Source organism: Hetaerina americana, unplaced genomic scaffold (genome assembly GCF_022747635.1).
Source record: "Hetaerina americana unplaced genomic scaffold, ioHetAmer1.1.p SCAF_3, whole genome shotgun sequence".
NCBI lineage: Eukaryota > Metazoa > Arthropoda > Insecta > Odonata > Calopterygidae > Hetaerina > Hetaerina americana.
Genome location: NW_027286874.1, coordinates 10,758,126 through 10,770,225, shown reverse-complemented (window position 1 = coordinate 10,770,225; position 12,100 = coordinate 10,758,126).

Sequence of the window (12,100 nt, the reverse complement as noted above, 5' to 3'; positions counted from 1 at the left end):
AAAATGTTGCTTATCTTTGATACATTTGCATGATTACAATTATTAATTCACGGGGGTGGAATGTTGCTCCATAGGAAATGGAACGAATGTTCACACAAAGATTGTTAAATGGGCCAGACATATAGCATTCGCGTTTTAGCTCAAATCGTCACAAATGGCATGCTACGCAAGGAATCGAGGAGTTTGAATTACTACAACGACTCTGAAGAGGAAAGCGTCTGGGAATCCTCAGAACTGACCCAGCTCTTTCGTTTGAAGTCCGATGGAGCGTCTGAATGGAAGGCGGAAAATTATTCCTCCCTGGACACAGGGGTGAAATCAGTATGGACCCGATCAGCGGGGCCCGGTCCCGGAACCATACCGAGCTTTGTCTTTACATACGTTACATTCGTCACCTAACAAGCCTCGAATCTTTTGTAGCTAAAATATTAGAGAAAGTTCGTCATTATTTTTTACTAGAAAGTAGTTCAGTCGTTATCAATAATGATACCTAAGGATGATATTAACAGCCGGTGTTAATCTACTTGAGAATGGAAGTGTTACAACCTAAAAGTTCACGAAATGAAACCTTCGGTACCAATTAGTGAACAGTAAACTCACACAAATTGAAGGAGAATCTAAAGTAAAATATATAAAACTTGTCCAAACCAAAAGAAGTTGCCCAAGCCGTCATAATTGTATTTCATTGTTGTAGAATTCCAAATGAAAGGTTTAAAATTAAAATGCTTACCTGAAATCAAATGATGAAACAGTTGAGGTTACAAGGATCTTTTAACTTCTTCAAGACAAGTTGTAAATTTAGTGTTGTGTCTCTTTGATTGAGTCCCTGGTACTGTGTTTTAACAAGCTTAGAGTTAAAAGTCAAAAACTATTGTGAAATAAGGATTTCCGTGCATATTACTATTACATATTTTGGGAATGCACTGCCTTAACCTCTGTTCATAATTCCTTTCGATGCACTAATGAACAATAACCATCGGCAATTGCAGAAATGATTTTTTCATGCAGGGCAAATTCTGGACTGCTAATTAAATAATTAGTTTTCTCAAAAACGGATTTGTTAAACGGAAACGTATTTATTAAAAAAAATGAGCCTCTAACTTACAATAGTAACAAAAACATTTCGCAGATTTTTTTCACGTCTTGCATAAAAGATTAGCATCCATCTCAACTTGAACGTGGAATTCGGTAATAGATGGTGGCTGCTTATATTACCGAAACGCCTGAAATTTTCACCATTGAGTGATTCTGTTTGCCTGAACTCATAAATAGCTCTCGGGTTGCTCCAGGGATAACAGCTCGAGCGTGATTGCGCCAGCATTTGGAGGTTCGGATTTTTCGACGCAGGCAACTGACCGATTCATCTGAGGAGGGATGATTTCACGCCAGAAGTCACTTGTCCGTCGCGATCGCAAGATATCGCGATCGACCGCACCGAAGTTCAACCACGCTGAGGCCGCCGAGAGCCCGGGATGCCCAGCCCTTTTGGCGCCGGAGAAGCATCTAGGCGTCTTCGCTCGAATTGGGGTGGACTGGGGGTTTAGGGAGGCGGGAGAGGCATTAGAAAATGGAATGGGAAAAATTGGCGAACAGATAACCAGTCCACTTTTCTTCTAAAACTCTCTTCCAAAGAACGCTTAATGGCATATTGAGAAGGCGTTTCGAATTGAATTACAACTGAATATTTCACTCGCATTTTTCATTCTGGCGAGCAAAGACGTTCACAGACAACCGGTTCATAAAGATATTGAAAAAAATCTTATCGTGACGTAATGGTTTAGTCATTTGCATTCACGCAGTCCCACGAGTAAAGATTATACTAACGTAGTGTATGAAGTAACATGGAAGTGCTGGAACCTCACCAGGAAAAACCAAGTCATAATTACTGATCTGAAAACAGTTTCAAAAAAGTGAACGGAATTGGATCGTCTTCACGCTGCAAGGAGTGGAGTGTAGGATTCGCGTCACAACTTGAGCGCGTAGTTTACTGTTGTGATCGAAAACTCACGCTATGGGAAAAAAATATATTTCATTTCACTAAGTCTCAACCTTACGTTTACTTTTGATTGATCAATGCATGCGAATGCTTCGTTTACTATTAAACATCACTCAGTAAATACTATGGCCTTATTTCCAAATGGTTTGAATTAAAATAGCACGAATGTAGCCTCGGAGGATTAATTTGACTGAGACGAAGGTGCTGAGGGCTTAGGCGACTCGTGGAAGGGATGGGAACCAGTGGGATGGAAGGTATCTCGTCGGAGAGGGAAGGGGTGCCGGGGCGAAAGACGGCGTCCTCACACTGCCCGCATTGTCTCCACTCCCGTCCACCTCGGGGGAGTCAAGGGTCTCGAGGGAGAAGACCCTCGCGTTGTTTCCGAGACGACCATAGCTGCCACCCTTGCCGTCGGGGTGGAGGCGAAGTGGGAGGCGGACTTCGGGAGGAGGCGAGTGGGGAACGAAATGAGAGAGGGGCATGGTAGTAAGATGCGAGGGGAGTGAAACCTGGCGTCAGCCCTCCACGTAGAAAGTCCCTCCGCCCCACACACGCCTGCAGGGAAAGGGCTGAGAGGGGGGGAGGACAGACGCGTTGACATGGCGTCCCCTACCCTTCCCGTCTCCAACGCCTCCCCCTTCCTCCTGTGAAATCGGGAGCGCTAACCCCTCCTCACTCGGCGGCAGGGACATTGGGACGGTGGGAGGAAAATACAACCCGGTCTCCCCCGGGAATCGAGCCCGGTCCCACCGCGCGGGGGGCCGACCGGTCGGCCGCTACACACACGCCCGACCACCGAACAGAACTGCTCCCCCTCTCCCCGCCCCCAGGGAAAGAAGAGGGGGAGCGAAGCAGTCAGCCCTCGTCCCCTGAAATACTATTTTAACACCGATGTGAAAATTCGAGTAACGTGTACGGTGAATGTCGGTTGCAAGGTATGCATTCTTGTCGTTTTGAAGTCCACGGTGATATTGTCGCCGTCACGAGAAATTAAAATACAACTGTTTTAGTTTGCTTGGAGTCAGTATCTCGTCCATTACTATGAGTTCCAATCGTTACCTCGCATTAGGAGTAGCCAACCCAATAGCAGCACTCTTCATAGATGTAACTCATTGTTGAAGGAGAGTATCTACCCGCTGAATGTAATATCCAACTGATTTAAAGGTCTCTAACTCCAGCGTATTGTGAAACTTAATGAGTCAAATAATAAATAGTAGTTCAAATTCAAGTGTTAACTTACATTTTTTCTTTGCTCAATAATTCACTTGCATTTAAAAATAGGAAATCATACTTATGCTTCGGGCATGAACCGAAATTTTCGTTTCTCATTTTCAATATAAAAACGGCATGCTTATATGAAAGGAGTAGTAGTAGTTTTGAGGGGAGGCGACCGACAGCTAAGGTCATTTGCGCCATAGGGGATGGATAGGAAAGGATGAAGGGTGGAGAGAAACCCGGCGTCGGCATTAGCCTACTCTTTACGAAAGGCGCCAAGGGGTCCACAGTTTAACGTCCCATCCGACGGACGGCGTACTCACTCAAAGTGCCCTCCACAAAGCACCTCAAGTAGGGATCGAGATACCTCTGAAAAATATTCAACACCGCCGGGATTTGAACCCGCGCCCTCAGGGTGGGAAGCCAGTACGTTAGCCCCCGCACCATCTCGATCCCCTTATATGAAAGGAAACTCTTGTAGTGGTTGCCAAGAATTTCCTTCTTTGCGAATGCTCATTTAGCCAATGTGATAAAAGTGCATTATTTTCTCGATTCTTAAACCGTTTTGGGTGATGTAGGTTTTGGCTCATTCGCTGCTGTTACTGGAATTTGTTGGAAGTCTTAACTCCCAAGGGAATCGTACCATCAATAACATCGACTGAGTTCGATAACTGTGCAAAAGCGGTGTGAAAGCCTTCAAAATTTGTAGCTACTAAACATTTTTCAACTCTACGAAAATCTTCCGTTCATCACCCGAGTTGAAGCGGCAAAGGCATTTTGCTTAAAGAATCTCCCGAGCAAAACAAACGACGGGAGTTTTGACTAATCTGTTGCGGTCGAAGTCTTCAGTACCTATGAAGTAAGATATCCACACCCTGGGAGACACTCGAAACGGTTACTTGGGAGAAATCGGGGTGGTGGGGGGGTTTAGTTCAACTTGACAACCCACACTTGTTGGTTTCCTTGACTGTATTAAATAGCACCATAGAAATAGAACTGAACCAAAAGAATATTCAGGTGAAGTACTCTCGGGAAAATAAATGACTCAGAGCCAAACAAAGCGTTTGTATTTCGACTGTTGTTTATGGCCGCTTGGTGTTCGGCGTTTCTTGTCCGTCATTTTCCAAAGCTCCCACTCAACGAAATTCGAAATGCGTACATTCCCCAGCATTTGCATTCTTTACTCCCATAAACCTATTCCGGACCGGATGTCATGAGGATGGAATCTCGTGAATGCTCGTAGCGAGCATACTCCTCAGCAAAAGTATCCAGATGGTTTTTGACCCGAGTGCTGAGGACAGAAATCATCAGAGGTATGATGGAGAGGAGTGCTAACGAAAAAAAGGGAGAAAAGAGAGAGAGAATGAGGGAGGAGACGAAAAGGACGTTTGGCTGTTGGCATAGAGGGTGAAGGAGGAGGGGGAGAGGAGATGGAGAGAGTGCGGTTTGGCTTCGCAGGGCGCCAAGGCAAGAGTGGAGACCCCCAGGGAGAGAGAGAAAGAGAGAGAAAGAGGGGGGCGAAGGGCGGGGGGTCGCTGGTTTGGCGGAGGAGCCGGGAAAGGAGTGGAAAAGATAGGCGGACGACGTTTCCTGGGGAGGAGGAGAGCGGGAGGGGCTTGAGGAAGGGGGAGGAGTGGGGCGCGGAGGGGAGGCGCATGAGAGCGCACACACACGCACGCACGCAGCCAGACACGCACCGTCGTCGTCCGTCCCTTTGGGAGCGAGTTCGCGTGCTCTCCCAGCGGCCGCCAACCCTCCCCGCCCCTCCCCGTTCCTCCGCCAACTCCCTCCCCACTCCCGCTCCCTCGGCATCACATTCGATCCCCCAGGGAGCAGACTCCGCCCCCCGCGGTTCGGGCGTCCGCCAATGGCAGAGGTGCTCCGCTCCCCTCCCCACCCAAGGCTCCCTTCCCAAGGGAGTGTGCTCTCGAGGAGGAGGAGGAGGGGAGGAAGCGGAGGAGAGGGAGGACACCCCTCTCTTCCCCTTCCAGACCTCCCGCCAGCCCTCGCCCATACCTCCCACCTCTCCTCTCCTCCTTCGTTCCTCAATCTACTACCCTAGACTGGACTCTCTACCCTCTACTACCCTCGCAATTGCACTCTCTCCTTCCCTCCTCTGCCTAGACACCCTCTCCCGACTACCCTCGCCCACAGCCTTGATCTCTCTCTCTCATCCTTATATTATTATAAAAACCTTACATTTCCTCGGAGGGGGTCAAGAAGCGGGGCGGGGGTTTGTTGGTTAGGAGAGAGAGAGAGCGAGCGATGTGGGCGCAGGGAGTGGGGGTTGGACGTAGGGAGGGGTGGGTAGAGAGTGAGGGAGGGGGGAGGGAGCCCCGGAGGGGTGGTAGAGTAGCGGGGGGAGGGGGAGTAGGGGAAGGCGGTCCCGGTGGGGTTAAGCGACGGGCCCTCTCAATCGGGCGACCGGCGTTGCTCTGTACGGACGCTAAACTCTCTTCCTCCCTCTCTCTCTTGTTCGCCGTAACCCCCCACACACACACACACGACCGACTACAGCCTGCTCCCCCGTTGTCTCCCTGCTCGTGTTTGACTGCTCTCGACCAGGGGACGCCGCCAGTACTTTATCACGAGATCATCGCCGTCGTCTCCGGTGTTGAGTTGTGACGACCAATCCTGCCTGCTGATTGCCCGCTCCTCATCACTTTCATAGCTGCCGCTCGCACGAGCACGCAACTTCTCCGACGCCATCTGTGGACGGAGCAAAGAGTCAGCGGGAGACCTCGGCAGGAGAAGGAAAGAGTTCACCGGACACTTATTTTTTGTTTGTTTCTTCGTTTTGGGGGGAGGGGACGGGAAGGAGGTGGACGAGAGTGATACATTTCGTTTTCGGTTCCTGCTGATTCGTGTTGAGTTTCGGCGGTGTTCCTACGTCGAGTTCCGCGTTGATCAGGACACGCGAGAGGAATCGGGGTTAGAGGGGGAAAGGGTTTTAGTGGCCGTGGGGCACAAAACAAGGATCGACCCTCCCTCTCGTGCGGAATGACTCCTCCCGGTGGTGATAAGAGGACGTTCGGACCCGACAAACTAAAGGTTTAACGAGCTGCGGCGGTGTGTGACGGCGGGCTGGGTGAGATAGGGTGGCACCACGAGGTGTTGAACGGTGGTGCTGTTGGTCGGCCGCGGAGGGAGAGAGGGAAGGAGCGGAGAAGACGTCGTGATTTCCACCCGGACTCGAAAAGAGAGGAGATACCCGAGAGGCAGGAAGGGTATCGGGAGGAAAGTGTGGTGGCGAGGGAGTCGAAGCGAGAGGCGGAGAGAAAGAGACAGCGAGACGTCGGCCGTGCAAAGTTCGATCGGTGAGCCGGCGATTGCACTTTTTTCTCCTCTCCTCCTCCCGCCCTCCCCGCTTCCTCGAATTCGAGTTATCGGGCGCGCCAGCGACGCCGAGGGCTCCCCTGGGGCGGGCGGCGTCGGGGGGCGGTGCTTGAGGTGGCGCCGCCACGGATGACTCGCCGTGTACGATGTTGTTCAAGGGCAACAGCAGCCGCCTGGAGTTGCTCATAGAGAAGATACAGGCGAACAAGGAGAACCACGTGTCTGTGCAGGACCTGAAAGGTATGGGATGCGCACCACTTGCTTGCTTGTTGCACCTACTCCGTCTCTCTTTCCCGCCCAACATAACGAACGGCCTTTGTCGTCCTTCCTTTTAAGTGGGTAGGAGAGATCAGGTTAGTAAAATTAGATAGATTAAGTGTAGAACATATAAACTTAAGATGTACTTTTTTCAACGACCGATAGGGGATCATAATAACATTTTTCGACCGAGGTAGGGTCATGTTCGGGTAAAATTATTCTGGCGCGTATTCACCCCCGGCCACACACCCTAGCGGTGGATTGTAGGGTATATAAATAAATAAATAAAAGTGTAACCTGTCCTCCAGATAAATATTAATTTACATGTATACAATGATTTCTGGCAAATGCTGTAGTAACTTTGACTTAGTAATCACGTTTTTTGTTTATGGTTCGCTTATAGGCAGTTATGCAATACTAGTTATGCAGTGGACTTGATTAATCCTGTAAACAACACTTAAATGGAGACAACATATAACTTCCATAAATTATAAATTGTTTAACTCTTAGCTTTTGTCGTCATTCTACGACTGACCCATTCCACCTTCAATACTGGGGAAGTTTTCGATCGAAACTTGGACTATTGACGTACACATATTTTATTCATGTTTCTAGGGGCTAATCTTAGTTTATGAAAAAACTTTATGGTTTCCATTGACGAAGTTCCTTTTCTATTGAATGTACTCGGAAAAATGTTTTGACAATCCACTGGTGTTTTGAATCTAAAAGTCTTCCCCTTGTGGCCTCTTAGGGTCGATGTAGGGGAAGAGGGGATAGGAATGGTGCCGTGGCTAGTATACAGGATTCCCACCAGGAGGGTTCGAATCCCGGAGGTGGCAGGAGTTTTTAGTGGTATCCTGGTCCCTAATTGGGGTACTATGTGGAGAGTACTTCAAGTGGAGTGTGATGTCTGCCGGAGACGATGTTAATCTGCGGAGCGCTTGGTGCCTTTCGTATTATAGAGCAAGCTAATGCCGACACTTGAGTTTTTCCTTACTCTTTACCCTATTCTCTTAACACCTGTACGAAATGGCCCACCTATCCTGAGTGGTGCAAACGACCTCTGCTGTCGGTCACCTCCCCTTATAACTTCTATTCCAGCGATGTAATCATGGAATCATATGCGAACTTAGAAATAAAAATTAATAGTTATTTTCATATGTTGATCTACAAGTATTATCGCATGCCTAATATGAGGTTCTAAAGGAAACATGAAAATGTTTCTTGAATCTTGGAAATACTTTACTTTGAAAATTTAGCCTAATTTTCCATTCATGGAATATTTATGCCCTCTTTATTGACTGTTGGTAAAGGGCATTTAGGTTTTTCGCCAGTGTTATTTATGGTTTATTGTTGTAGTTGTATTTGTGAAGTTAAATTTAATGTATTTTGGATTGTATTCATCCTTATTTTTCTGCAATGAAATGATAGCTATAATCACTATCGAAGTACGGATCTAATTTTAGTATCCGATTAAAAATTGCAACTATATAATTAACATTTTGTGAAAGGAATCATTTCATTTTTGGCCTGCGCTGGTTTCAACCCTAAGGGATAGTTGTGGCTGATATGACGTAATATTCTATTATAATATTTTGCCATATCATACAGTTTGTGCAAATCATCGTAATAGATGCTAATGTGTACAGTGCACGATACTAATTATTAAAAGTATACACCAAATTGGGTTTGTATGACCTTAAAAAATTAAATTTTTTGTAACGGACAATTTTCAGCATGAAAACTATTCCATTGACTGTTTAAACTGGGCATGCATTTACGTAGAAGTTAAAATAATCCCTGGATTTTTGCCGTAAACATAATACCAGTTCTTATCAAGCCTACTGTGAAAATACGAAAAACGAGAAATAATTTCCAATAAATTTGTATATGCCAATGCCAAGTCGCAACAGTTAGAATTTTCGACTACTGTAGATAAAGGGTGATAATACTTGTATCTCTTTTGTGGAGTTTTTTGCGAAAATATTTTTTTAAATGACAAAAATTCGTGCCCAGATCCCTCAGCTGCCGCTCTGCAATTAACCTAGTACATCTTTGGTCTCGATGATTTTCCACGAGCCTTCAGAGTATATAACACACCGGTACACTTAGCTATTGCATGCTGTTCTTTGTATACTTCTATGCAGATTATTACGTGATCATTTCACGTTTTTCGCGAAATTTCGGTCGTCGAATCATTGCTATTGCGTCACAAGCATATCGCGGAGGATAATGCTTGCAACTGCGCATAATGCTTTCTGTTTGGGACGGTTTCACTATCACAAGCTTGATCTTTCTAGAGTTTCATTTGGTATATTGGGAGTGCCCTGTAAATGGCGTTCGAATTGTTTTTAAACTAACTTGTGACGATTAAAGCCTCTTACAAAGGAAATATGACGCCCGCGAGGTCGACGTTGGTTTGGTTGGACTATTTCTGCAGGCCGGGCGTTGAAAGTTCCACACCTGTAGTCGGGCGGCTGAATGTTGCGGTTGTGGTCGGCCTACTCCTTTTGGCCCACGATCTGGAAGTTCATTCCTAATGGGGATTTTCCGAGTGGAATTGCAATCGAATATTCCATTGTAGGCATGTAGAAATCGCACCATGTACGCGATGCTTCGGCCTTGATAGCAATCGCGTTCCCTCCGAGCCAGAGTAAGAGCTGAACTACGCGGTATCTTGTTTGGATTAATTTGTCCATTTGAATTGATAATTGGCTCACTCTCACGAGAGGTTTTTTTATTTGCAGTGGTGAAAATTTCCTCGACGCCACACCTTTATGGAAAATGATGGCTTCTGAAGATTTTTAAAGGAAATCTTTGGGGACAGGAGAGAGTTTTTGAATTTCTCTCCGTTCTATGCCTTCATATTTTCAAGAGCCAATGGTTTTCCAAAGAGCTGAGAATTCATAAAAATTACAAGATTGTTTGAACCTTTTGTTTTCGTCTTTGAACGTGATAAAATGTTTTGAGTTGCCCTACTTGTAATTTTGTATGCCAGGGAGAATTTTCTTCTTTATGACAAAAAACTATTATTTTTTAGTATTTGCTGCTGGATTTAGGTGCAAGATATTTGTTATCTGGATAAATTTTCACCTCTCTGTTCACAGAGATTTCCTCAATAGTTCCTTGGATATTACTGATGTTCCTGCCGTGGCAGGTCCTTTTGAAGGGAAAAAATCCAATTAAATAACAGTTGCCACTTTTCGTAAACTGAAGTGTTGATGAGATTATCGCCATCAGAATACGAAATAATGGAACTAAAGTTCAAATTAATACAAGCACATAGGCTATAAAAAATCTAGCTGTACTTTCCACACTCTAAGCAGTAAAAAATAAATCATACCTCTTGAGAATGTTTTACCTAGGCGTTGACGTTGCCAAAAACCAGCGCGAGTTCAATGACGAAAACATGACTTGTAGATAAAATAAATCGTGCGTTGTCATTTAAATGTATGGTTGTGGTAAGCACTATGTAAATACATTAATGAATGAACCATGAATGATAATATTTATGCCAGGAGAAGATATCCAAATCTGGAAATCTTTCGATGAACATATTTCATACTGTCACATAATTGATTTCATTATGTAATATTTGTTCATTTTAAACATGGAGTTGAATGAAAAAATACTATTCTAAGTTGGAAAAGGGTAAGTACCATTAGAATAATTTAGCTTGTAAATGGTATTTGTAAAACATACTGAATTCTAACAATTTACTGAGCCATTTATAAAAAAATTTCGTTTTTATTACGTCAAAAATGTCAAGAATTTTTCCACCTGGTCAATTAGCCTCATTGAGTTGTTTTCAAAGTGGTTTAAAATTTATGTAGATAAGGTTTTATGTAAGAGATTTAGCATTATGTTTGATCTGTACAATTAAATAATGTTTTGATCCGAATACAACTCTTCACCCATTTCATATTTATTTTAGTTCTAATGTTGTAATTTGAGAAACTGTTGCCTAAATAGTACGTTTCAATAGCGGAATAAAAGTAGATGGAAGATTAAATTACCCAATGACATTCAACAGTTGTGATTTTTGTTAGATTAGACAGATATTACTCTGGAGATGATCAAATTTTGAAGGTCTCGTTAAAAAAAAAGCCGTTTGTAAATGTTTTCTGTCCATTCGATAATATCTATCCTTTCAAGCTGAAACTCCTCGAGCACCAACATACTTTCATTTATTTTGGAGGACAATATTCATGGATTGAACTGAAACTGTCGAGCTATTTAATGGGGAAGCGTAAAATTTCATTATACATTGATCCAAACGCAATAAAAACTATCTTAGAAAAAGCTGTTCCACGCGCAACGCACTGGCTCTGTGCAATTTAATAGTATTAAAATTAGCATTGTCAATATGGCTAATAAATTTGCCTCTAATACTTTGGGTGAATTTTCAGATTCTTCCAGTGTTTACTTTGTCAATGGTACAATTCAGTACAGACAAGTGGGAAACTCCATCTAGCTTTAGTTAAATGTTTTCATCAACCAACTTTGTTGTGGTGAATATGACGATTAAAAGTCAATAGCTAAAGTATTGTCTAAGGAGATTCATTTCTTTTAGCTTGTATTTTGACTTAAGGTTTTAGTATCAGAACAGCCAAATTGCGTAGACTGTATTCCATAGGCCATGATTTTTATTAAAATGCGTATAGAGTTCTGTTTTATGAACTTCGCTAATATTTTCAAATTCATGTTATTAATCAATTCCTTCCTTATAAATTTTAACTGGAGAAGGGTAATGTTCAGAAGAAACACTATCACTTTAATATTTCCAAATAAGTGAATCTTATCATAATTTCTATTGGTCCATATATTTTTTAACTTGCGTCACCTTATTGCTACTCTTTTGATCATCGTGATTATCTTGTTTGTTTCTGCAATCAGTTTCAATATTTATTTTACAGAATTCATCACAAGGATATTCATTGTTTTTAAAAATCTTTTTATTGCCTTATTTTTCAATAAACTGTCATTTGTACTTTCATATGCTAAGTCAACGTTTACATTATTTCCTCCTGCAGATTTTATTTTAGTTCAAATATTAAGTGTAAGCATTATATATCCTTGCCAAATGGTAGTAAGATATGCGAGACTCAAATGAAGGCATGACTGGAAAATTTGAACGTTAAACATTGCTTTTTGGTGTTAATAAACTATCTAGAATGTAAAGGAATAATGTATCAACCAATGAATATCAATATAAGTGGTTAAATTTACTGTACGTCTTTAAGGAGGAATTAATTGAAAGTTTAGCAGCAACTTCAGCATCTTGGGACTAGTGAA